Below are 25009 nucleotides of genomic sequence, written 5' to 3'. Positions count from 1 at the left end.
GCCTGTAGTGGTATCTTGTGCTCCAATAAAATAGAAACTTTAAGCTAACAGGGATCCAAAGACTTCAGGGGAAAATATCTGTGCTCAACACTGCAAGTTCCCAAGAGCTACTTGCTAATGGTCCAGGCTTTGTTTCTGGACAACTTACCATACTGTCATTTGTTAAGTTTTGCCAGGAGAGGGCGAGGATGGCATTTCTTGAGGAAGAGGTTTTGCTTCCCAGAGGCCTTCCATTTCCCTTCCCAGTGTGTTGTTTACAGGGGGCCAAATTCTTCTACTAAGAGCAGCGAGGAACACTTACGTGGTTACTTTTATAGTCTTCCTTTCACAACTTACCAAAACTGTCATTTGTGTCCTTTTACTTATTTTATGAGATTTAAGTCATGAAACAGAGAAGCTGCTATTAAACAACAGTGGAGCTAATGTGGCAGTTAACCAGATTTAATTTTAGAAAGTATTTTAATCGTGCTTCATCTGACATCTAAATATTCAGAGTTAAAGAAAACATTTCAATGTCTGCAAAAACATGAGAATAACTTCAAGGTAAAAGCTACGTTGCCTTCATACGGGGGGAAAAAGGTTGATTCTGGCCTATTGTGGGAGGCGGACTAATGACCCCACACACAACGACCACAACCTAATTCTCAAAACCTGTGGACGTGTTGCAGGACAAAGGGGGAATTGAGGCTGAAGATGGAATTAAATCTAATCAGCTGACCTCACCATAGAGTATCCTCGATTATCCAGGTGGGCCCAATGTGATCGAGTCCTCGAAAGTGAAGGAGACCCAACATAGCAGAATATATAGGAGTGGGCAAAAGTCGGTTAATGATAATAATAATAAATAAATAATACAAGAATAAACTGTGTTGCGCGTACTCACAACTTCCTCTCTAAAATCAATAAATAAAATTTTAAAAAATGAAAATTCACATGGAGTTACAAGGGATTCGGCAGAGCCAAAACAGTCTTGAGAAAGAACACAGCTAGAGGACTTATTCTTCGCAATTTCAGAACTTACCCCAAAGCTCCAGTAACCAAGACAGTGTGCTGCTGGCCTCAGGGAAAGCAGAGAGGGAAACAGACTAGACTCGGGGCCGCTGCACTGTCTTGACTGCTGTGGAGGTTACACGGGGACGCACATTTGTCAGAACTCATCAACCTGCGCACATAAAAGGCATCAGTTGTATTCTATGTAAACAAGTGAGATGATTTTTTAAACAGAGCTTGCCTCCTGCCTCAAAGAGTAAAGCCAAATACAGCAGAGTCTTCCCCAAGCACAGTGTTCAGCATTTCGGGCCCGGGGAGCTCCGCGCGCGCCGGCAGCCTGCAGGGCCTGCGGTGAGGACACGCGCCGGTTTCTCTGCTTCAGGTTTATCTGATGACGCTTGTTTGCAGATAAAAATCTTGCCAGCAGATGATTCCTGTGGGGAGGCCTGGAAGGAGCCCTTGGTTTAAGGGGGGAAAGACGAAGCCAGGAGGGCTCGGGCCGCCCGCGGGAGGCCCTGGCCGGGTCGGGGAGGTCGGCCATCCGGAAGGAAACAGGCTGCTGAGGGTGGCGCGGCCAGAACCGCGGGTCACAGGCATCCGCGGGGCAGCCCGGGGAAGGGCGGGGAGGCGTGAAGCACTATCTGGAGGACCGCAGGGAGGGGCTGTGGGTGCCCGCTGGGGAGCCCCGCGGGGCCGGCGCAGGCGTGGTGGGCAGCGAGAGGCGAGGGCAGGGCGGGCGCTGCCAGGGGGCCGGGGGCAGGACGAGGGCGGGGGCCAGAGGCGGGGCCAGAGGGGCCCAGAGGCGGGGCCAGATGGGCAGAGGCGGGGCCCGAGGCGGGGCCCGAGGCGGGGCCACACGCGGGGCGGTGTGGAGGAGGGCGGCTGCGGGACCGCACGGGCGGGCTGGGTGCACTGCCTCCGGGAAACCTACCCTAACCCCAGCCCCGGTGGCCCTTGTTCTAACTGCCGGGCGCCCAGCCTCTATGAGCAGAAGCCAGGGCTGACGACGTGCCCCCTGGGGACGGGACAAGGCCCCTGTCCGCTCTGACATCGGGCGGGCCCACACCCGCACTCACCCGCCCACCCAAGGGGAGTGTGCGTTAAGAGTGTGAGTGGGTGTGTGACAGGCTGCCTGCGTTCAAATCTCAGCTATTTTTTTTTTTTTAATTCTCACTTGAAGATATTTTTTCCATTGTTTTTCCGAGAGAGTGGAGAGAGAGACAGAGACAGAGACAGAGAGAGAGAGAGAGAGAGAGAGAGAGAGAGAGACCAGTGTGGGAGAGATGCATTGATTGGTTGCCTCCTACACGCACCCTGACCGGGGCTGGGGATGGAGTCTGCAACCAAGGTACATGCCCTTGGCTGGAATCAAACCCGGGACCCTTCTGTCCCCGGGCCAGCGTTCTAACCACTGAGCCAAACCAGCTAGGGCACAGCTATTTTTTTTAATTGAATTTATTGGGGTGACACTGGTTAATAAAATTATACAGGTTTCAGGTGTACAAGTGCACAGTCCATCATGTGTATATTGCACTGTGTTCACCACCCCGAGTCAAGCCTCCTTCCATCACCATTTACCCTCCCTATACCCTCTACGGCCCCTACCCCCCTTCCCTCTGGCAATCACCACACTGCTGTCTGTGTCCGGGAGTCTTTTTGTTTTTTCTTTGCTTAATCCCTTCACCCTTCTTCAAATCTCAGCTACTGACTATTGGTGGCGTTCATGTTATTGCTACAAGTGACTGAACGAGTCAGATGGGACAGTCTAGTGGGGTGGACGGATGAGGGACAGCATTGACTCCCCCTGGCCTGGCTCCACTGGCAGAAATGGGTCCAGCTCCAACCACCTGTTTGCCTGCCTGTTGCCTGGACCAGGAATGCCTGGTTCCCCAGGATACCAGGTCCTCAGGGGACCCATTTCAGCTTCGAAGTGGGCTAGCCTGGAAACCTGCTGACTCCTTCCACCACCACCACCTCTCCCCCACATCATTTCTCTGGGGAAAGTGCCTTCAGGGTAGCAGTGGAACCCCCTCACCCTCTCTGCTCTGTGCCCTGTCACCTCCCTTCTCAGGCTTGCTAGCCCCCACCGTGGCAATTGTCCCAGGTTCCAGGCAGGCCCGGGGCAGGAGCCGGGGCTCAGGAGAGGCCAGAGCCACCTTGCGACCCTCCCTTGTGACTCCACCTTCTGGGGATGCCTGGGCTCCCCGAAGGCTGCGTGTGGGTTTCCCTCCCTGGTGGGAAAATGAAGGGATGGGGTTGGGGAGGGGAAAGAAGAGCAGAGAGCAAAGGGAGGGGGGTAGAGGGCTGGGGCGGGCAGGGGCACTCGGGTGTGAACTGAGGGGCTGCCAGGCTGCTGTCCTGGCCATACTTTTTGCTGGGCATTCGTTGGCAGTGCCACCAGTCAGGGGCTTTGAGATGAGCCGACACAGGGCAGGTGGCCTAGCCAAGGCAAGCACCCCAGGTCACCTTATAAAGTCCAGGGCTTTAAAGGCCATCTGCATCCCCCCGCCCACCCCTCACCTCGGGGTCCTTCCCTGAGACCGGCCCCAGCAGTTCCGCCTGGGTGGACAGCGGGCTCCCCACACTGAGCTCCTGAGCTCCATAAACCTGCTCAGGCTCGCCCAGCAGCAAAGGCAAGTCCACCCCTCCAGGCCTGAAGCCAGGGTACCCCAAGGCTTCCTCCACATCCCACACAGGGGCTCCAAACACCTGGCACCTCCACCTCTTTTCCCACCCTCCCTATCACCGCCCCACTGCCAGGCCACCAGCCTCTCTTGGCTGGGCCCCTGCAGCAGCCGCCTCACTGGTCTCCCCACTTCTACCTTTGCCCCCTGCAGTCTACTGTCCTTGCAGCCACCAGAGGGATCCTTAGGGAATGCAAGTTGGGTCACCTGACTATGCCGCTCAAGACCCTCCAAAGCCCCCATTTCACTCAGTGTGAAGTCGGACCCTGTCCTTAGCTTGCAAGGCCAGTGCCACCTGCTTCTGGTCTGCTCTCTGCCCACCCTCTCGCTTGGCAGGACTGCCATCCAAAGCAGAGCACTTCTGGTCCAACCAAATGTGGTCCCTGATTCCATTTGCTTCCCATTGCTTCAAACTGTTGTGCTGAGTTCTCTACGCATTTCTTTGTCTACAACCATAATGTTGAAATGTCACATGCAGTAGTAAATTCATTTGGTGTGATTCTCAGTAAAAGAAAAAATCATTGTAACTCATTGGACCACTTTTGTAACTTTTCTGTATGTCTAAAAACATTATAAAGTAAAGTTTATTAAAATAAAAGAGAAAGCCCTGGCCGGGTAACTCAGTTAGTTAGAGCAGGTCCGGAATGGCCAGGGTTTCGGGTCTGAACCCCAGTCAGGGCACATACAGGAGTCAACCAATGATGCATAACTAAGTGGAACAACAAATCGATGTTTCTCTCTCTCTCTTCTTCTCCCTTCCTCTCTCTCAAATCAATAAATTTTTTAAAATTTTATAATAATAAATAAATAGCCCTGGCCCATGTGGCTATGTATTGGTTGCGGGTTCAATTGCCAGTGGGGGCACATGCCAGGGTTACTGACTTGAATCCCTGTAGGGTGTGCAGGAGGCAGCCAATTGATGCTTCTCTCTTGCATTGCTGTTTCTCTCCCTCTTCTTTCCTCTCTCTCTAAAAAGCAATTTAAAAAAATATTTTAAAAATAATAAAAGATAAATAAATAGGAAGGAAAGAAGCAGGCAAGGGAAAAGGGAGTAACTGGACTGAAAAAGGTGTCACTATCCAAATGCGGCCTCACTTCGCAAGAGCCACTCTTCCTGTGAGGCAAGTGTGTAGCAACACCGGGGGCGTGACTAGGACTGTGACAGGCACACGCACGTGTACACACACGTCTGTAGGGGAAGGTATGGTCCTCCTATTTTAGCTGAGTGAACCACAGCATGGCCTCAGGTCGCACAGTCAGACTAAGCCGGGTTGGACCGGAAACCGGAGCACAGGCCTCGGGGAGCCCAGGGGACCTTCCAGAGGGTGGGCGGGCCCGAGTGGCTGCTGCGCCAGCAGAGGGCAGTCGGGTTTCGCCATCGGGTGTGGAAGCTCCTGATGAAGGGACAGAAGGGGGCGAACTGAACTTAATGGCCTTACAGCCCAGAAGCCTTCTCTGCCTGCCATCTCCCAGCTCCCCACCCAGATGCTGCTTCCTTACCTTCCCTGCTCCATGACTCTCTTTTTTGTCACTTGTTCATCCCTCGAGGTGTTTACTCCACAAGGGTGCAGACTTTTACGGCTGGTTCATTTCAGTATCCCCAGGTCCTGTGATTGTGCCCAGCTCCTGCTGTTAGAATTTGTTGAAAGAGTGAATGAATGAATGAATGAATGAATGAATGAATGAATGAATGAATGAATGAAATCTACATTCAGGAGGCAGGAGGAAGAGGAAACAGCCCAAAGCTGACTGAACTACACAGGGAAGCCAGAAAGGCCCCCCCAGGTCCCTTCCTGCACACGGTCCCCAGGCAGCTAGCCCACTCTGATGTCACCATCTGGGTGGTGCCTGGTAGCTCGTAGATCCAGCCCAGGCCCATCCCTGGGCTCCAGCCTGTTCATTTGGATCACCTGCCACACATCTCCACTCGGACATCCCTTGGGATCCTCAAACTTGATGGTCCAGGACTCACCTCATTGTCTTCACCTGCCGCCTGCCCCCCCCCCCCGCCCCCCCAACCCACTCCTTCCTGCCCTGCTCTGCCTTGGGGGTGGCACCTCCATCCCTGCGGCCCTGAAACCAGATTCCAGGGACCTTTCTCAAAGCCCTTCTCTCCCTTAGTCCTGGCCTAGGGATTTTACTCCCTCCATGCCCTGGTCTCCTGACCTCTAGTCCTTCCTGCTTTCCAAAAATCAGTTTTTTTAAAAACTTTAAAAAATAATAATAATAAAATAAAAACTTTACTCTTCAAAGACACAACTACAAAAAATCAAAATGAAAGGCACACATATTTAAAACAAACATTGACAAAGGGCTTGTATCTAGTATATATAAAAACCCTTACAGCTCAACAGTTAGAAAGATAAAAACCCCATAAAAACACTGGCAAAAAATTGAATAGTTCCAGAGACATAGAAGCATGGACCAGACTGAGGGGTCTCAGAGGGAAGGCGGGGGTGGGGGACGGGGTGGGGAGAGATTAACCAGAGAACTTATACGCATAAATGCATAACCCATGGGCACGGACAAGAGTGTGGGGAGGGACTGGAGGTGGGGGGGATGCGAGGTGGAGGGGATCAAAGGGGAGGAAAAAAAGGACATCTGTAATACTTTCAACAATAAAGATAAATTGTTTTAAAAAGTTGAATAGAGCCCTGGCCAGTGTGGCTCAGTTGGTTGGAGCGTTGTTCCGTACACCTAAAAGTTTCAGGTTTGATTCCCAGTCAGGACACATATGAAAGGCAACCAATCGATGTTCTCTCACATCGATGTTTCTTTCTTTCTTTCTCTCCCCCCCACCCCCTCCCAAAAATCAACAAGCATATCCTTGGGTGAGGATTTAAAAAAACTGAATAGACACTTTACCAAAAAATACATATATAAATGGCAAGTGAGCACATGGAAAGATGCTCAACGTCACTAGTTATTAGAGAAATGCAAATTAAAACCACTACATATTCACTAGAATGGCTAATATTTAAAGACATGACCACACCAAATGATGGCAATGATCATGAGCAACTTGGGACTCTCACACATTGTTGGTGGGGGTGCAAATGATGCAACCGCTCTGAAAAATAGCTTGGAAATTTCTTTAAAACTGTGCATACACCTACCATACCACATCTTCAGAAAAAAGAAAGCATACGTCCGCACAGGCTCGTACACAAATGTTTATAGGAGATTTATCTGAAATTGCCAAAAGCTGGAATTAACTCAAATGATGATGTTCATACAATGGACACTACTCAGCTGTCAGTTTGTTGAACGTGTCCCAAGTAGTCCACGGACAGAGCTGCAATACTGCGTTTTACCCTAGATGGCGACGAAGGCCCACGCATACCCGGTCCCATCAGCCGGGCCTGGCTCCCCTCCCTTACGGGCGTGGGCAGGGCGGCCCTTGTTCCCATTCCACCCGGAGGAAACTCAGGCCTGGAGAGGGCAGGTGACGCTGCCAGTGTGCCAGCCTGTCAGAGCCCGGAGCTAGGATCTGACCCATACTTCCTAGATATTCTGGGCTTCCGAACCAGCCCCTCCCAGGTAGACACTCCCACATCTCAATTTCCCCCACACCCTGTCGGACCCCTACCCCCTTGCCCTCTCTCTCCTACTCTCACCCCTTTACTGAACTCAGAAATCTGCTGTCCAAGTCCATACCAACTAGCCCTGGGCCTGAGGACTCCAGGGGAAGCTCTGGAGGCTGCAATACGGTGGACCTACCGCTTGAATTCAGATTTTTAGCCCCTGCACCCCTGGGATTGCCAGGATGATGAAATCCAAGGACATGGGTGTATAAAAGACGTATCTGGTTGGGGGGTACGTTGTCAAGACCTGTATACCCTTGACTTAGGTATAACCTTTGGGGAAATGTTATGTAGGCCTCCTCCACTCTTCTTGTGCTCAGAGGGCAGAAAGTGGCTTCTGGCCTACTTTTCTGCCCCTTCCTGTCCCTAACTATGTCTGGCCTTTACATTTCCAATCCCAGCCAACTTGGAGCCTGTGCAACACAAGAAACCAAGTAGCCCCTGGCAAACCCCTAGCCCCTCTTCTCTTAGTTCTTTGCTCCTAATAAGTCTTAGTGCTTCAGGGAGTCTTCCAGCTCTGGAAAAACACTGGGGGCCTGAGATCTTCCTCCATAAGAGGCTCCAGTAAGTCGCTGAGAGTCAGCATCAAGGGGGACCATGGCATCTAGTTCAGCTTCTCCCTAGCCCCAGCCCCCACTAGACCACTTCAAGGGAAGAGAAAGCCCCTCTGCCCAGGGTCGGCACAGGCTAGGTAGGTTGGTCATTTGTCCGCTGACCTGTCTAGATGATTGCTTCACCTGTACTGGAGAAAACAGCAAGAGCTGAAGTGTTAGAGACTGACTAGGGTTCAAATCCCAGCTCTGCTGCTTTGGCAGAAGGACCCGATCAGAGCCTGCACCCATTTGCAACACAAGTAACCCTTCTTGAGTTCAGGGGTGTAGGAAAAGCAGCAGCTTACTGAGGCCCCTCCCCTGGGCGGAGCCATAGGATCCCTGTGCTGCATTTTGGACCTGGGTCCCCCAGTCTCCTAGGCCTGGCTGGGTTTATTGGATTGAGACTCTCCCACCTGCTGAGAACAGGGTCTGAGTAGCAGCAGACACTTGAGGTACTTAAGAGGCCAGTGGAACCTGGCCTCTTGCCTCCCTTGCAACAGAGGAAATACTACCTGCTACCCAGGCCATTCCACAGAACAAGGGACACATAACCAGTTCTTTTGGGAGCTGACAACTGATACAAGGACATGACCACACGAGTCACCCATGACTTAAAGAGGGAACATCAGATGGCTCCTTATTGGCTCAAGTGCCTCTAAAGTCACAAGGGTCTTTCATGGAAGCAATGGAAACCCTCTCTTCCTCTCCTCCAGGCATTTCTCTCCACCCCACCCAGCTCACAGCCAACTGAACAGAAGGAAATAGGCTGCTTCAAGTTCCCATCAGTTTCTGGAATTTTATCGGGCCACTCACCCACCCCACATCCCTCCTACACTTTAAGATTGTGCTTTATCACCGTGAGGTGTTGGGTGCTGCTTATTAGACCACGAGGTAGACAGGAACAAGGCGGAACCCCCACAGAACACCCAGTTCTCCCATGTACTCAGGGACAGAAACTTGGGTTCATACACAAAAGGATCACACCAATGAAGAGCTTTTAAATTTTTATTAGTATGAAATCTTAAGTTTTTAGCCCTTGCTGGCATGGCTCAGTTGGTTAGGCTTCGTCCTGTGCACCAAAAGGTTGTTGGTTCGATTCCCAGGTCAGGGCACAGGCCCAGGTTGTGGACTCCATCTCTCTCTCTCCTTCTCTAAAAAGTCAATTAAAAAAATCATTTAAAGAGGCTAATTGTGAGGCTTCTCAAACATGAGATGCATCGGAAATACCTGAAAATCAAAGACAAGGCAGTTACATTGTGTCTCCCTGTAAATGCAAAGATTCAGGCTTCTGACAAATTCAAAAGCTACTTTATTTTACTCCCGACTCCAGAGCCCAGCAGTCCCTGAAGAGAAAAATGGAGAGTCTTGAAGGCAGAGGTTATTCAAGCAAAGACGCCACAGGGACTTGAACCCTGTCCTGGAAACCAGGAGTGCCAACCACCAGCATCTTTTGCTTTTTTTTTAAAAAGCTATGAAAAGGCCAAAAAGCAAAACCTGAGAAAACAATCTTTTGTTTTCTCAGGAAAAGAAAAACCTTTACAATCCCTACTGAAGAGCACTGGAGAATCTGCTTCAGCTAAGATGCTAGCTTGGCCAAGTCTGCTATGTTCACCTGAAAAAGTCTTAGCAGAGAATTGTGCAATCCCACCCCACAGCCCTTTCAACCACTAACATGCCTACCTTCAGCTTAAGTTACACCTTCCCACCCAACATTGCAGTCTTAAATGTTATTCTGCATTACTGGTATAAGTCTGTTTTAATCACTGGTAATAGTGCTGAATATTTCAAACATCTTAGAGCTCAGTGTGGTTTTAGTAACAACCATTTGCAGGCAAATTAATGGCCTTTCTAGTAGTGCAACCCACCAGAAGACCTCAGCACCACTGTTACCTTGAAACCGATATGGACCATGCCCACAAGGATCCAAGCTACTGGCAGCATCGAGGTGAGGGGTGAAGGGTCTGCGCTAGGCCAAAGGCAGGGAGTAGCGATGTGGCAGAGAAGTCACTTGAGGGGAGACCTTGCTTTTTAACAGGCTTCTGGAAAAGCTAGGGAAAAGTGGTTGCCCGCTTTCCCCCCTTTCCCTCCCCTTCAAGCATCACTTGAAGTTTAGGCTTTAAGAGCTGCTATAAAAACAGCTTAATTCAATGTTAGGACAAGCCTGGGGTTTACAAGATACTCAAGCATTCCTTTGGACACTTTTCACTCCCAAGGAAAAAGGGTCAATGCTTGTCTGCCAAGTGTGTTAAGGCAAGTCCTCATTTCTGACAGATGGGGTTATGAGGCCCACACCATTTGTGACCTTAGCATAATAGCGCTTTGTTGTCTCTCTTGCCACAGGAAGGCTCCAGGGTTGTCCTACTTTAAGCCTTCGGTGCCTTTAGTGAGGTATACCTGAAAAATCTTAAAGAAAAGGCTTAGCGCCCACCTCACCCCTCCACCCCAGGCCAATGTGCTCACATGCTGTTTACTCCAGCATAAAGCTGGTCTCTTTACCACTAAGTTACCCGTAATGCTCTGAGACTTGGTATGTAAACAGAAAAAGCTTGTTCACCTGTTGTCCTCATTTTGTCCACTGGTGAATTCAACTGGAAGCTCCTTCTATAGTCTGAAGAATACCATCTGAAAGAACTAGTGGTTCCCAATCCCCACACAGAATATGGAATATTTGTTTGTTTAAAGTAAATAAGCTATTTTTCCTTACTGGGTCTGGCTTCTCTGGCCCTTCGCATACGTCTGCTGTTTTGAATGTTCCTGCGTATAAGAATTAAGACCAAGGGAGGGGAGAGAGAAACCCACACAAAGACAATGCACTAAGACCACTGAACTGTGTTAAACATTTCCACTTGCCAGTTAAATTTCTTCAAGACTGTTGCTTGTTTGGGATTTATTTCTTGCCACTGATTTTAAGTTGCATCTGGAAAAGACTAAAGGCTTCAGTGCCCTCCCCACCCCCCTACCAGAAAAGAACAAAAAGCATTTTACCGAAAGCACAGCAAAAGGTACTTGGCTTCAATCACAAACACGAATGCTTAAAGCTGCAGAAATTTCCTCTCAACACTCAGCTTTTATCATTCAGCTGGATTTTCCTTCAACAATCACTACTCCAAGCATTGGGGAAAACACAACTTTTAATCATACTCCAGTCGTCTCACAATGCATTCTAATAGCAGCGGATAGGAACAGTACTGCGTTATTACTTGCCAACATAACAGACAGACCTGAGGTCAAGACAACTGCATTCTGTGTAGTCTGTAAAAAAAAAGCTAAGACAAGTAAGCCCCACCCCCTCCTCCCTTCCCTTGAAAATCAGGGGGGAAATTTTACTTGAGTATGCTGATAACTCACTGCAAGGTCTCACACACTCACTAGGAGAACAGAAGGCAGAGCCAAGCGCTTAAATGCAAGTCAAAGTCCTGAACAGCTTCATGAGAGATGAAATGAAGCCTCTGCAAAGGAAAATTCTTTAAAAACCCACATTCCCCCCCGTCTATATAAAAGGCCAATAGTGTAAACATTGGCTAACACTCGATGCGATGGTCATAAGCATTTAAAGTTAACATGCAAACTTTGGGAGTGTGGATAGTATTTTATTGCTCTAGTTTACAGACCCCTGAACTTTCTGGAAACAGTGTAGGTGCAGTTACCTGTTATTCTGATCATTATCTCCCACCTGTCCTAAGAGGTATTTTATTCCTTATTTAGAGGGCCTCTATTGTCATGTGCCTGGAATTATTAAGTGCTCATCAAATGATCATCAATTTATGAAGAATAAAATGTGTCTTTCCTGCCTTAAGAGTTAAATTCCTTCTTCCGCTCAATTCCTGATCTTGTCCGTTAAAGTGTTCGCAGACCAAGTTTCTGAAAGATTAGAGAAGAATCCCCCCCAAGATTGCCCAAACACTAACTACAAACAAACAGTACTTTATTTAAATAAGGAGACAGCTGCTTCCTAAAATCATACATTCTCTATTAAAAATGTTTTATTTTGAACGATTTAAGTTTTCTGCACAATATACAATCACAACATAACATTTAAATTTTAGCAAGATTAACATGTGATTCTTGTTAACAGCACCCCTTATCCTATCCTTTCATGGAGTTTTTCAGAGATTCAATGCTAAACAAAACTTTTATTTTGATCAAAGTTGTTTTATCATTAAGCACTAACCTGGAGAGGCTTCTGAGGAATTAACTTGCCTCTGAGTGAGGTGCTAGCCCATCATGGAAGCCCACAGGCAAAGCCCTAATCTTAAAAAGGCTGGATGGGAAAATTCCTCACAATCCTGGAATCCCCAAGGAAGGGATCAGGAAGGTGGCCATGTAATACTTAAGACCTCCACAGCTCTTAATAAAAATAAGCACTTATCCCTAACATGCAATATTGCAGATGCAAGTTAAACTTATCTGTTAACAGCTGCCTGCTGTTTTCTGCTCCCAGATGAAATGAAGCAACTCTTCTGATAACGAAGAGAAACCTGTCTGAGGCAAACGAAAGATTGGCAAACAGCACAGCCTCCTCTCCTCTGAATCCACTTGATCCCAACTCCTCTGAATTATTTCAGCTTCGTTTATTCCGGGGTTAATGTAGTATTATCATTTTCATTTCATTTCACTTATAGCCTGCTTTTGTAAAAGCAGTATTTTGAGATGGACATTTGATCTTCATTGTATTGCTCATCGATTCATTATTTTAATTTCTCATCAATTCGTTACTTTTGTGGGTATAGCTTGATAAGCCGTAACTTTAAAATGGTAGATTCCATTAACTTTAAATTGGTAGCTTTCATTTGCTTTTTTTGGCATATGCAGACAATATTTTCATCAGTAGTTAGGATCTCAGGGTTATGCCTTTCCCCAATGGAGGTATGAAATATAATCTTTTCTGCCTTTTACTTATCATTCACCAAGGAGTTGTTCCCTCTCCATCTAGGCCATCATTATTGCCAGGCTGGTTATGACTCAGAAGATGTTATCTGAAAAAAGTCTACAGAAAAAAAAGGTTTCCCCTCCCTCATCAACAAAAGCCCACCCTTTTTTTTATTAGTTATGATTTACAAATACTTAAGATGCAAACATGAAATACACAATTAATAATTTTAAAGCATACCTTAACATCTTGTTTTGCAGTCAAAGGAAAAACATTTTTCCTACACTAAAAAAAAACTTGCTTATGTACAATTGAAAATAGAATCTTACTTGATAATATAAAAAGCTACCATCAGAAGAAATCCCTTCAGGATTAAGCCACTTCCTCTGCTCTGAAGCTCCTATAGTAGTATTAAGTTTTATTAAACCACCTGAAAAAAATTCCAAATGAGAACCACACACTGCCAATATCCAAACTTTACTGTTTAAAAAATCCCCAAGATATTATGTATGTCAGCCAGTGGGCTAGACCAACCCCGTCCAACACTTTCCTTCCCCAGGCCCTACACTTTGAATCCAGTGGATCTTCAAGAAACTTCCCAGCTGCTCAATTCAAAAATTGAGGGAAAACAAAAACTTGAGGATTGGGAGTTACTTGCCAACTTGGAAGTTGAGATTTCTTAGTTTTTCCATCCTAAGTATTTAAGTTCTCTGGCATGAGTTATCTGAAATCATAAACTAAACAATTACCTAAACCCAACCCCCCTCCCAACCCCAACCATAACAAGCCGTTGCCAAAGACTAATTGCCAAAATTTGCCCCTCCCCTTTAATAAAGACAGTTTCAAAGTCACATGATTTGAAAACTTAACTTCAACATTTGGCCTAGTCAAGATCTTCTTAAGTCCACGTGAGAGGACTGAATGTGAACCAAAGCTGCACTGCGCTGTACCTTTCAGCTTCAACTGGCAACACTCTTCCAAGGGAAAAGCAGCTCCAGTCCCTAAAGGCGTTGTTGCCAACAGCAATGGGCACAATCCTTCTCTAACCCAGCTTGTCAATAGTACTATAGCATCTGTGGAAAATCTTAGAAAAAACATTTTGCTCCCCCACCCTCTTCCGTTAAGACCACCCCAAAATACTTCAAATAAAGTTAAGGAGTTTACACACTTTTAAAATCTGATTAAGGGGTGGAAAAAAGAATAACTACCAGCCATTTCTTCAACGCACAGCTCCGCCACAGACCTCAAAGTGAGAACTGCTCGTGCTCTAGTTTCTAGAAACTGTAAACCTGTGGTGTTCTGATTATCCTGATACTGGATTTTCTTTTTTTCTGTTACCTTGAGTCATTTGCCTTTGAGATTCTAGACAGACCTAAGGGGAAAAGAACTCAAAACATATTTTGCCCCCCACCCCCACAAAAACTTCCCCCCATTACACGCCCAAACTTGACATTCACATCTATTCACAAAACTAAAATGCTTCATTACCCCAAGCTAAAAATAAAAGCTTACAAAACTTGCCTTAATTTTGTCTCAAATTCATTTATTTCCCTCAAATTGGTTGTTAAAGACAAAAACCATAAAACTTGCCATCTACCATTCCTCGGGCCTTGGAAGTCTGCCCTCAAAAGCTTCAGACAAGATGAGAAAATAAGCCTGAAAAAGAGAAACCTACAACACCCGGAAATCGGCCTACATTCCGTAACCAAGCCCTTGCTGCTTACGTCCACGACTCCCCCATTACCGTTAGTAGAGGTTACCATACTCAAGTTACCAAACACCAGGACCCGGCCGACCGCCCGGACTTGCGCCACCGCCGGCTGCCCGCGCGGCCTGGCCTCGCCTCGCCTCGCCTCGCCCCGGGCGCTCGCTGCTCTAGGCGCCTAGCTAGCCTCCACACCGCCTGCTCGCCGCCTCCGCGTGGTCGCCAAGTCGCACGCCGGCGTCAGCACACCGCACTGGCTCCTCCTTCCCGGAATCCTCTCCTAGCTGCACCTCCAAAGCGTTAGGGCTCCTTGCTTCTTGCTAGCTTCCTTCACCACATCGCACTGGCTCCCGGACTCTTCCCTATCTTCGCGAACCGCTGCTGGCTGCTCAGTCCTAGCTTCACCACACTGGCTCCCGGAATCCTGTCTGTCGCTCCTGTCTTCCTAGCTTCACTGAATCCACTTCTGCGTGGCGCCTGGTCAGCTGACAATTAACGCTAGTCCTCAGGATTGAAATCATCTGAGCTCAGTCCAAAGCCAACACGTTAAGCTGGCGATTATTCTTGATCTCGAGTTACTTCAATTATGAAAGTCCTTTAAATTTTCCAAAGAACTAAGCTAGTGTATTTAGGCCTTTCAAATTGTTAACTCTTCCAAAAATATCCTACCGTAAGTTTTTAAATTACTTCAGTCCTTTCAGTAGCTTTTGCTGTAATTTTTTAACCGACTTCCCTCCTAGCTTCTTCCGGATATTCTTCTAAATTAGTCCTGGTCTACAGCAGTTTAAACATCCTCGTCTTCTCAAATCTAACTTCTACACCACCAGAAATTAAACCCATGGGCTCATTATAAATTATTAAATTATAAATTATTAAAAATTTAATTTCCTCCTTAGTTTTGTTTCTGTACTAATCTTCTAGCTGAAACTCTTTTCCTTGACAGTATTTTCAAACCTTTTATCTTCTCGGTTTCTATCTTCTATTTTTCTAACAAATCTGTATCTTCTATCTTCTCCTTTTCTAATAAACTTGTATCTTCTCGTTTCCTATCTTCTATTTTTCTATCTTCTACTTTTCTAATTAACTTGTATCTTCTCGTTTCCTATCTTCTATTTTTCTAGTAAATCTGTATCTTCTCGTTTCCTATCTTCTCCTTTTCTAATAAACTTGTTATCTTCTCGTTTCCTATCTTCTATTTTTCTATCTTCTACTTTTCTAATTAACTTGTATCTTCTCGTTTCCTATCTTCTCCTTTTCTAATAAACTTATCTTCTCGTTTTCTATCTTCTATTTTTCTATCTTCTACTTCTCTAACTTGTATCTTCTCGTTTCCTATCTTCTATTTTTCTAATAAATCTGTATCTTCTCATTTCCTATCTTCTCCTTTTCTAATAAACTTGTTATCTTCTCGTTTCCTATCTTCTATTTTTCTATCTTCTACTTTTCTAATTAACTTGTATCTTCTCGTTTCCTATCTTCTATTTTTCTAATCTGTATCTTCTCGTTTCCTATCTTCTCCTTTTCTAATAAACTTGTTATCTTCTCGTTTTCTATCTTCTATTTTTCTATCTTCTACTTCTCTAACTTGTATCTTCTCGTTTCCTATCTTCTCCTTTTCTAATTAATTTGAATCTTCATTTTCTATCTTCTAGTTTTCTACTAAATGTGCATCTGTGCCCTTAGTTGCTTTGGTTTTCTAGTTTGTCTCAATACTCTCTTCTGCTTTCTACCTTTTGGAATTTAGTTTTTCTGTCTTCTAAAATGCACGTCGTATCTTCTATTTTCCTATCTTCTCTAAGTCTTTTTCTTCACCTTCCTGTACACTTCTGTCTTCAAAGTTTTCCACTTCAAATTTCTAATCTTTCTCCAAAATTTAATCCTACGATTTCTTAATGCCGTAAGAGCAATTAGGCCTCAAATGACGCAATCTTTCCTGCGCCATGTAGCTGAAGGTCTCTCTTACACCACCTTCAACTTAACCTTTTTAAAAGACAGCATTTAAAATATTTTAATCTCCTACTTTTTAAAAATGACGATTATGTTCTATTTATGTCACCTACATACTAATGGTATTTTAAAGTTTGCCTTTCAATTTATTTAAGGCTTTTTTGAATTCGGACTTGGAAGTCCTATTAGCCATTTCTTTGAAAATTATTTTACTTCATTAAGTTTCATCTCTTATCTCCATGTTCTAGAAATATTTTTCTTCTCTCTTCCTTTCTGAAACTACTTTTTACGTCTTCATGTTTTCCCTTAAATAAGATATTCGTTATAAAGATTAAAATTTTAATACTAAGCAATAGCTCTAAGTATTTTCGCTATTTAAGTTTCCTAAAGAATATTCTTTTTAAAAGAAAAACTTATCTGGTCTCCTCAAGCAGTGCCTCTCGCCTCAACAGCCACCTCTGCGCTCGCTGCCTGAATGCCTGCCGCAGAGCCCGGAGAGGCGTATTTATGGGCGAGCAACTCATGCCGTTGATATTCAGTAACCCTCCGCCGTCTTTGTGAGGGGAAGCAAAAATAGTCCCTAGGAAAGGTTAAAAATAGAATCGGTTTGCACCCCTTTCTAGATTTTTCCTGTTTACGCAAAGTGATTACAAACCGTGTGTCCAGAAAAGACCCATTAGCAAGTAGGTTTGAGCTGAAAATGTAGGTAAAAACAATGAAAATCACAATTAAATAGACCATCAAATAGCTCACAAAAACTCAAGAGCCATTGCTTGGGGCGTTTTTAGTAGATCTCAAAATACCTTTCATGATTTTTCGCAGTACAGCAGGTAACCTTTAGTGCTCTTTGAAGGAAGGTTAATATGGGTTTGCTGACGGCCTCAATTTTCCTTTTGTAACAGCATCAGCCGGACTAGTATAGACCGCAGCCATTTTAGCTGCCGCAGTCTTGAGGGTTTTTCCCCCCAAACTGCTGAAGTCCTGCGAGGTGTTCCGGGGTTGTACTACCTTTTGATTGCCCTTTTATTTGAGAAGTCCAAGTAGTCTGGGTTACCTGCTTAAGAATTCTACTAAATGGGAAATTCTACTAAATGGGGAAATCCACTAAAAGAAAATGTCTTTAAGTAGCCACAACATACTGTCGTCTCCTGCAGCAGGGCCGGCATCCATCTCGGACGCTTTCTGCAACCTGAGGCGTCTGGGGGCTCACAGGTTATTTTACATGCTTAATGTCCTGTTTTTGCCACTACTGCCAGCTAGACGCCCTGTGCTTTTGGTTGCCTGCTGCGACACTGAAAACCAAGCCTGGGTTAACTTTGTTCTTCCCAAAAGTGGACCGTTTCTAAGTTTTTCTCATTAAGATTATCAAGATCCAAACCAGCTGTCAACACTGAGCTTAAGCGTCCTCTATAAAGTATCCCAAACAGCGGAGGGTTTTGCCCGCAAAGACACCGTGACCTTGCGCAGGCAGCGGCCGTCCATTGCTGCTGGGAGCCGGCTTTTCTAGCTGCCTTCAGAGTCCCTCTCATCTCTGCTTTGCTACATTCCCAAGGCTTTGTGACTTGGCCCTGGAAGGGAAGCTGCAGCTTTTCTCCAACACGAGGCCTTTTCTCCCTGCAGTTTGAGTGGCTGCATCTTACCCCCCAAAAGGAAAGGCGTGTCAGGCACCAGAACAGGGAGCTTGCAGACTTGGTTCCCAGGCGGCAGAGCCCTGCCTCCCCAGCGAGGCCTGAGGCGCGGGGAACGACAACACAGGGCGCTTCCCAGACAGGTGGCCAAGCACAGAGAAGGCTAAACCGGGCCGAGGCCGTCCCCGCGGCTCCGCCCCGCCCAGTTTAGTCTCCGGGACCCCGGGTGCCCGGCCGCCGCTCCCACACGACAGGCCCACGAGGGCCGCGTCCCCGGACCCCGGCGGGGGACAAAGGCTGGGGGAAGGGCGCGGCGCAGGGATACACGGGCCGTGAGCCGCCGCCTCCCTTTGTGAGGCGTTGGCTTCCGGCCGGGCGTCACCGGTTCTAACCGGTTCCAGCTGGTTCTAGCATCTTCCCGGAGCGGAGGCGGTTGACGCAGCGAGCTACTGCGCACGCGCGCCCCGCCCCCAGTGCCGGCGCCTCGGAGGACCGGGCGTTGGGGGAGGGGCGCGGGGCTGCGGGCGGGGGCTTCTGGCCGCCCCGTCCCGTGGGCTGGCCGCCCCCTCCTGGGGCCTCTGCCCCCTTCTTCATCTTTCGTCCCAGGCCTACTTTTCCTTCCTCTCTCAAAGCCATCCAGTAATTTAAAATCTATAAAATGGCGTGTCTTTAAGCGGTAAATACCTAGAAGGGAAGATGGGGTTTAGCGACACGGTATAGGTTAGGATGGCAATTAAATAATAAAGGACTTGTCTAAAGTGGAGTTTTTAAAACCCCTTTGGCTCCTGTAAATGACAGTGGTTGTGACAGTGAGGGGGAGCTGGCGGGGCGCTCTAGCCTATGGTGCTGCGTCATGCTAAGCCCTGCACCCCCACCCATAAAGCGGGGCGTCAGGCAGCCACCCTAAGGGACCGGGCAGGCTGTCCGCTCTCCCCAACCTTTCTTTCCCTTTCTTCTCTCTCCTCCCCCCTCCCCTCCCCGGCAGAGTGGAATATTACTGAGATGCAGATGGTTCCCTTCAGATGCTGTCTCGATGTCTGTTCTGGGCCTGGAAATTTTTTAATAGAATTTTAGCACTGGAAGGAGGAAAACTGAGTTGGGTCACCTCATTTTACAAATGGGGATTTGGGAGCCTGGGGAGTTGGTGATTTGCCTAAAACCAGACACAGCTAATTAGTGCCAGAACCTGTTCTTGAATACCAGAATTTCCACTTCATGGGGCCTCCCTGCCCCCCACCCCCTGCATCCACGTTACCCCAGTACTGCTGTGGGCCTCCGGGAGGACCTAGGGCCCCCTCTGTAATCTATGATCTTTCTTCCACTCTGGAGCCCAAGAGATGAATGTTAAGAGCCCTGAAGTGCTTCAAATAAGTGTCAATGTCCCTAAACTAGTCAGTCCCATTCTCTTTTCAGATTATAGCATTTTTCTTATACTGTGGAAATGGCTGCATATTATTTGGTTAATTCTCCCTGGGTTTGGGGAAAGAAATAGAGGGTTTGAATGCAGCTCAGCACCGTGCTACGGAGATGGCCTGCCAAGCCTAGAGAGAGAATTCTAATTTTTCTTTCCTGGTTGGTAAATGAAAAATATTTTAGAGAAGATTATGGACGCTAACTCCTGTTTTTATTGCTTAGGCCCAAACATTGACTTCCTTCATCTCTCCTAGCTTTTGCTTTACAAAACAGTTTCCAAAATATTCTGATTCCTACCTCCTCTCCTTTACATAGTGAGCCTCTTCTTTTCTGGCAGATGTACTTAAACAACAGGGTAAAATCACCACGTTCTCTGGTGAGGAGATTAAAAATACATTTGATTATGTGCCTTCTCTCAACTCTGAGCGAGGAATCCCTTTAACATAAAACTGCATTTTTTCAAGGCACTTTTCCATAGCCCGAATCCATGTTCCTTTTAACTTCAGAACGTCTAATTGACGGCTGCCACTCTCTCCACTGGTACTTCAGTATCCTACTCAGTCTGAAAACCTAGTGTTCATTTGAGCCTAAAGATACCCATAATAAAAGGGCAAATCCATTTTAGCTGGTTGTCTCCCGATCCCCATCCCCCACCCTCAAAAAGCCCAGGGCTAAAAATAGATCCTTGGTTTCTGGCAATCACTCCACTGAGGAACACTTATGTGACCTTGGGCACTAACCTAAATGACTTCTCAGTGGCAATTTCTTCAGTAGAATGAGGAGATTAGATGACAGAAGTGATGATGCTAATTGTAAACAAAGAGAGAGAAGATTTTAAATCTCCTGCCTGGTTGTGGCTTCAGGGAAGTGGGACATTGAAAAGGACTGAAGTAGCAAACACTTAGAATCAGGACTCCAGGGTCTTCCAATCCTGCATTACCAGAGACTGTTCCAGAAATGCATGTCTCAAACAAAAGGCAACCAGAGTCCCAAGAAGCAACTTTGTTTTCTAAAGACTAGGACTGTGGAGTTCTCAACTCCCTCCTGCCACCCACCTTCCTGGAGCTGATTTCTGGAACAATGACTGTTCAAAATGTCAGCTCCCTCATCTTTGCACAGCAGCCAGATCCTGCGGTAGGAAAAACCCCAGAGATGACTCAGCTCACAGCTCTCTTACCCGGAAGAGAGAGCAACAGGAACTAGAAGTGGCTAAAGGAGAGACATCCTTAATCCTGAGTAATTTACAGGCTAGTGAGTGAGACAGGTGTGTAAACCAATCGTAATACAATCTTTGTTACTGTCACGAAGATTACCAAGTGCTATGGGAAAGAACAGAGAGACTTGGGGTGGGAGGGATGGAGGGTGGGGTGGTCGGAATCTTCGGCAGGAAGTAGGGAGTGAGGGAGAAGTAACCCCCACTACAGAGGGCGCCTGGGGGGTGATGTAGAAAGCAAGAGCTTATCTTTTGGCAGCCAAGGAATACCTGACCTCTAGAATATATAATCTACCATGACCTGAAAGCTTTGTCTTTTAATAGCAAATAAGTTAAAGAGATTGCACTTCACTTACCAATGCCAGAAGTCAATGGTTCGCTGGCCTCACTGGCTGAAACACTGACATTATGGCCTGTTGTTGGATTGGAAAGAGCCCAGAGATCATTCTTGATATTGTTTCTTGTTCTACCCTAGGGGATAAAAGTCAAGGATTCCTAAATTTGATTGAAAGGTATAGTGTTAGAAATTCCACCCTTAAAAATAACCTGTATGCCATAGTAACATGGGAGGACGGAATGAGGAAATCCAAGCCCTCAGTCTGCCTCTTTCCTTGCACTTGGGGAGGGGCTGGGGTCTTTGGACTTATCTACTTTATCTCCTCACAGTGTCTACTAAGGACCAAAAATTGCTAATGTAAATAATAGTAAATTACTGACCCTAATTCTTTTACAGTCTGTTTTTTAATCTATTTGAATTAAATAAAATATATTACTCTTGGTTTTAAAAAAATAAAATAACCTCTAACCATGAACACAAACATTGACATGTTAAAGCAGTCATTCTAAAAGCTGAATCTGGAAAGAAGGAAAAAAATCAAATGTATCCTCCAGCAAAGAACCCCACATGAAACAGAAAAGAAACCTAGAAGTGGCTTTGTCACCCTGGTCTTCCTCCAAAACGTGGCCAGGAAGAGGTAGTCCTGGTCTCTCCCGCGCAGACACTGGGCAGAAGAATGAGGGAAACATCTTCTCTTTCTGAGAAGAGCATCCATTTTTTACATGCACCCTCCCCTAAGACTCAGAGGAAGGATTGTGTGTCATAGAGTCCACTTGCTGGGCTGGGGACAAAGGGGAAGGTCTCTTGAAAGAGCGGTTCCCCACCCGCAGCCCAGAGCCTCCCTGCTGCTAGTTCCCTTCTTTGGTTAATTCCCCTCATGATGCCTCTGGCTATGGGCCCTGCAGCCTGTTTTGCGGATCTTTCCAGAAGGCGTGGGTGTGGAGTGGAGCACCTTAAGCTGTGGGAGGACAGAGTGACAGCAAAGGGCAAAGCACGGCTCTCCAGAGGAGCTGCTTTAGCCCCATCACTCCCAGCCTAAGAATTCTGAGGGGCCTCTCAGTGCTTCACCCCACCCAGCATTTCTAGACCTTTCTTCCCAGGCTGCCCACCCTCCCTGTGGTCACGCCTCTTGTTCCAGTCTTCGGCAGGGACTTTCCACTGAACTCGACTCCCCAGCAAGAACAGAGTCACCATGCTTTCCTTGGCCCCTCCACTGTCCCTGCTGTGCCTGCAGGACAGTAAATCCAGCACACAGCTTGCTTTTCTGTCACACTGAAAGAGCACTGTCATGATCACTTCAGTTCTCACAACCACCCTGTGAGGGAGATGCTGCTGTTATCCCCTTAGACAGATGAGGACTGAGGCCTACGATCCCTGGCTCGCTATCGAAGCTCAACGTGTCTATTGAGTGATAACCGAATGAATTGGAACAGTATGTCTTGAGGTTAAAAACCCGAGAACAGTGAAAAGAGCACCATGGTAGATGTTCTGTAGGTGCAGCGTGGCTGAGTGAGGGACAAGCCAGCCTGGCAGGGGCTGTGAGAGCACCAGGGTTCCCCCTCCTGGGACATCCTACAGAGACACTTGTCACAGGAGGCTCAGTGGTAGTGTGAGGTTTTCAGCAGTTTGCTGTGTTAAGTACTGGAGTATTGTGCTGAGTGTCGCTAGTGAGGAAGGAGGAGGTGATTAGACACAACTGGACGTGTTTCCATAGGAACAACACACATTAGATTTGACATAAATTCAACTGCCCATCAGGATGGAGTGACTGTAAGAAATGGGGACCTGCTTCCCTCTCTGAAGAACTTCTAGACAGACTGCGACCCGCAAAGGCAGGGGAGAAAACCCAAAGGCCACCTTAGGGCTCACGGAGCTCTAGATGAACATTCACCCTCCAGGGGGGAGGGGGGAGCGGGGAGCGAGGGGAAGGCTCAGGCCTTGCTGTCATTCCTCTGTGTGACTCACTTGGGGAGGCAGTGAGTCCAGCCCTCACCTATGCTGGGCCTATCCTCACTCACCCTCGGGCCTGCTGAGTGGACCTTCCTTCATAATAGCCAAAGGAACGGGAGGCTTCCCAGTGAGTCATATTTACATTCTGGTGTCCCCACCTGTGATGTTCGCCCACTTTGAGGTCCCAGGCAGCTGATGTTTGTGTTAGCATCACGCAGGCATTGTGTACCCAGCATGAAGCTCATTAAACACTTCACACCTCCCAGCACTCGTTCATCCTTCCTCAGTACAACTGTGGCCCACATCCCGCAGAAACAAGTCTTATAGGGCAAGGGACAGAGGTCATCCAGTTCCAGGAACTTTGCTAGTGGTGAATTTCTCAACATGTGCCAGGTAAAAACAGAAGCCCGGAGCATTATGGATCCTTCCTGGGGCTAAGGTCATAGTAGAGTCATCCAGTCATTGAGGTAGAGTGGACCTTAAAGCTCAGTCAGTGATGGGAACCCACTAGAAAGTAGGGGAAGCAGGAAGAGAAGACTAGAGTGAGGCCTGAGAGGGCTTGAATTACCTGGAGAGGGAGTTTGAATTCTGCTTTGGGGCAAAAGGATGGCTCCTGAGCTGGGAGAGGCCCCGGCCTTGGGAAATATTGTGTGGCTGCTCTTGGCAAGATGGCTGAGCTGGGAGAGGTAGCAGAGGGGAGGGCACTGAAACCCATTCTTGCAGCCCAGGCCAGAGGTCATGGAGGCCTGGACTGGGTGGGTGGTGGCCACGGGACAAGAGGAAGAGAACAGGTATAGCAAATCTGCCTGAGGTGCTCTGGGCGTCCCATACTGGTCTCCCCCGTCCGTCTCTGCAGCACCCCTGGCCCTTTCCAGATTCACGTTCTTTACTCTGGAAAACACACCTGCTTCGCATATACACCCCAACTCTTCAGGTGAGACTCACTCTTCTATAAGGGCCCTTTTGAACAGCATATCCAGTCCTCTGGTATCACCACCCAAGTTATCTTCCCCGCTGTCTCAGCACAGCCTGTATTTTCCTGGATGCTGCCGTGTGTGCTAACGTGTCCCCTGCTCCTCTGAAAATCAGTGGAAATGCAGATTTTGCAGGCTGGTTGGTGGGAGGTGGGGTGCCACTGCTGGAGCCTGAAAGTGGGGACAGAGAAAAGCGTCAGGCTCACTCATGCCCAGACGTGGGAGAAACAGGCCTGTGTCAACCTCTCTGAGGGAGAGTCCCCTCCCAGCTGTGGACAAAGGATGCAGACAGCAAAGAGACATCATTTCATTCTGTTAGGTAACTCCACTTTATTGCCCTAAGGCCAGAGCTCCGTCTGCCCTTCATCCCAGTGTTGCTGCTTTGGGAGAGACTGACTAGAGATGAGGCAGAGCTGGGAGTCCAGGGTAAGGAGGGGCGGGGTGGGGAGAGAGCCTCTGGTGTCTTCCACTTGGGAGCTGTTAGAAATAAATATACAAAATACTCCCCCCAAGAAAACAGAGCAGAAGTGGTGCACACCCACTGTTTAGGTGGCCCTGGGCTTGTTCCAGGCCTGCTCCTCTGTGCTCTGGGGAGCTGGCCTGGCTCCCAGGTGGTGGGAACTGCTGTTCCTTCCCTTTGTCTTCCCAGGAGCAGGAGTCCTGGGGCCTCTGGGACCTGTCAGTCAGGGTGGCAGCTCCAGTTTCCATGGGGGCACAGTTCCCTGTGTGCCTAAAGCTCTGACAGGTCCACACCAGGCAGGCCTCTGTGGCTGTCATGGAGTCTCTGGGGCCAGTCCTGGCCTCCTCAGCCTGCAGGCCACTCAAGCAAAAGAACTTTGGACTCAGCAGGACCTGGAGGAAAGTGGAGCTGAGAACAGCACTGGGAAAATAACAAGTGGAAATTTCCATGGCCATTCTGCTTCGGCAAAGACTTCAGCTGAGGCTTTTGCTCTAGACAGACACCAGTGGGCTAGAGACCATCAAAGTCACAGTGTCACCCTTCCTCACCATCACAGATCCTTATCACTTACTGTCCCACCCTGAACCAGGGCCATAAAGGTCAACCAGTTGTTTGTTTCCCTTCTCTCTAGCCCTGCTTGCTCTTGGATCCCTAGTTCATA

The 25009-nt window shown here is 47.5% G+C and overlaps 1 long non-coding RNA gene across 3 annotated transcripts; it reads right to left on the bottom strand.

Annotated features, from left to right (window-relative positions):
- Window positions 1-8838: 8838 nt before the first annotated feature.
- On the bottom strand, window positions 8839-21849 carry LOC308564835. Of its 3 annotated transcripts, XR_013999992.1 has the most exons (3): window positions 21550-21849; window positions 20984-21098; window positions 8839-16953 (listed from the first exon to the last, which is right to left on the bottom strand). It is a non-coding gene; the product is annotated as an uncharacterized lncRNA (long non-coding RNA). The 3 variants fall into 3 exon arrangements; XR_013999993.1 differs by lacking the exons at window positions 20984-21098; window positions 21550-21849 and adding an exon at window positions 18014-18274; XR_013999994.1 differs by lacking the exons at window positions 20984-21098; window positions 21550-21849 and adding an exon at window positions 17177-18262.
- Window positions 21850-25009: the final 3160 nt, after the last annotated feature.

Source organism: Miniopterus schreibersii, assembly GCF_964146895.1.
Source record: "Miniopterus schreibersii genome assembly, chromosome: 12".
Classification (NCBI taxonomy): domain Eukaryota; kingdom Metazoa; phylum Chordata; class Mammalia; order Chiroptera; family Miniopteridae; genus Miniopterus; species Miniopterus schreibersii.
This window is presented reverse-complemented; position numbering and strand designations above follow the sequence as displayed.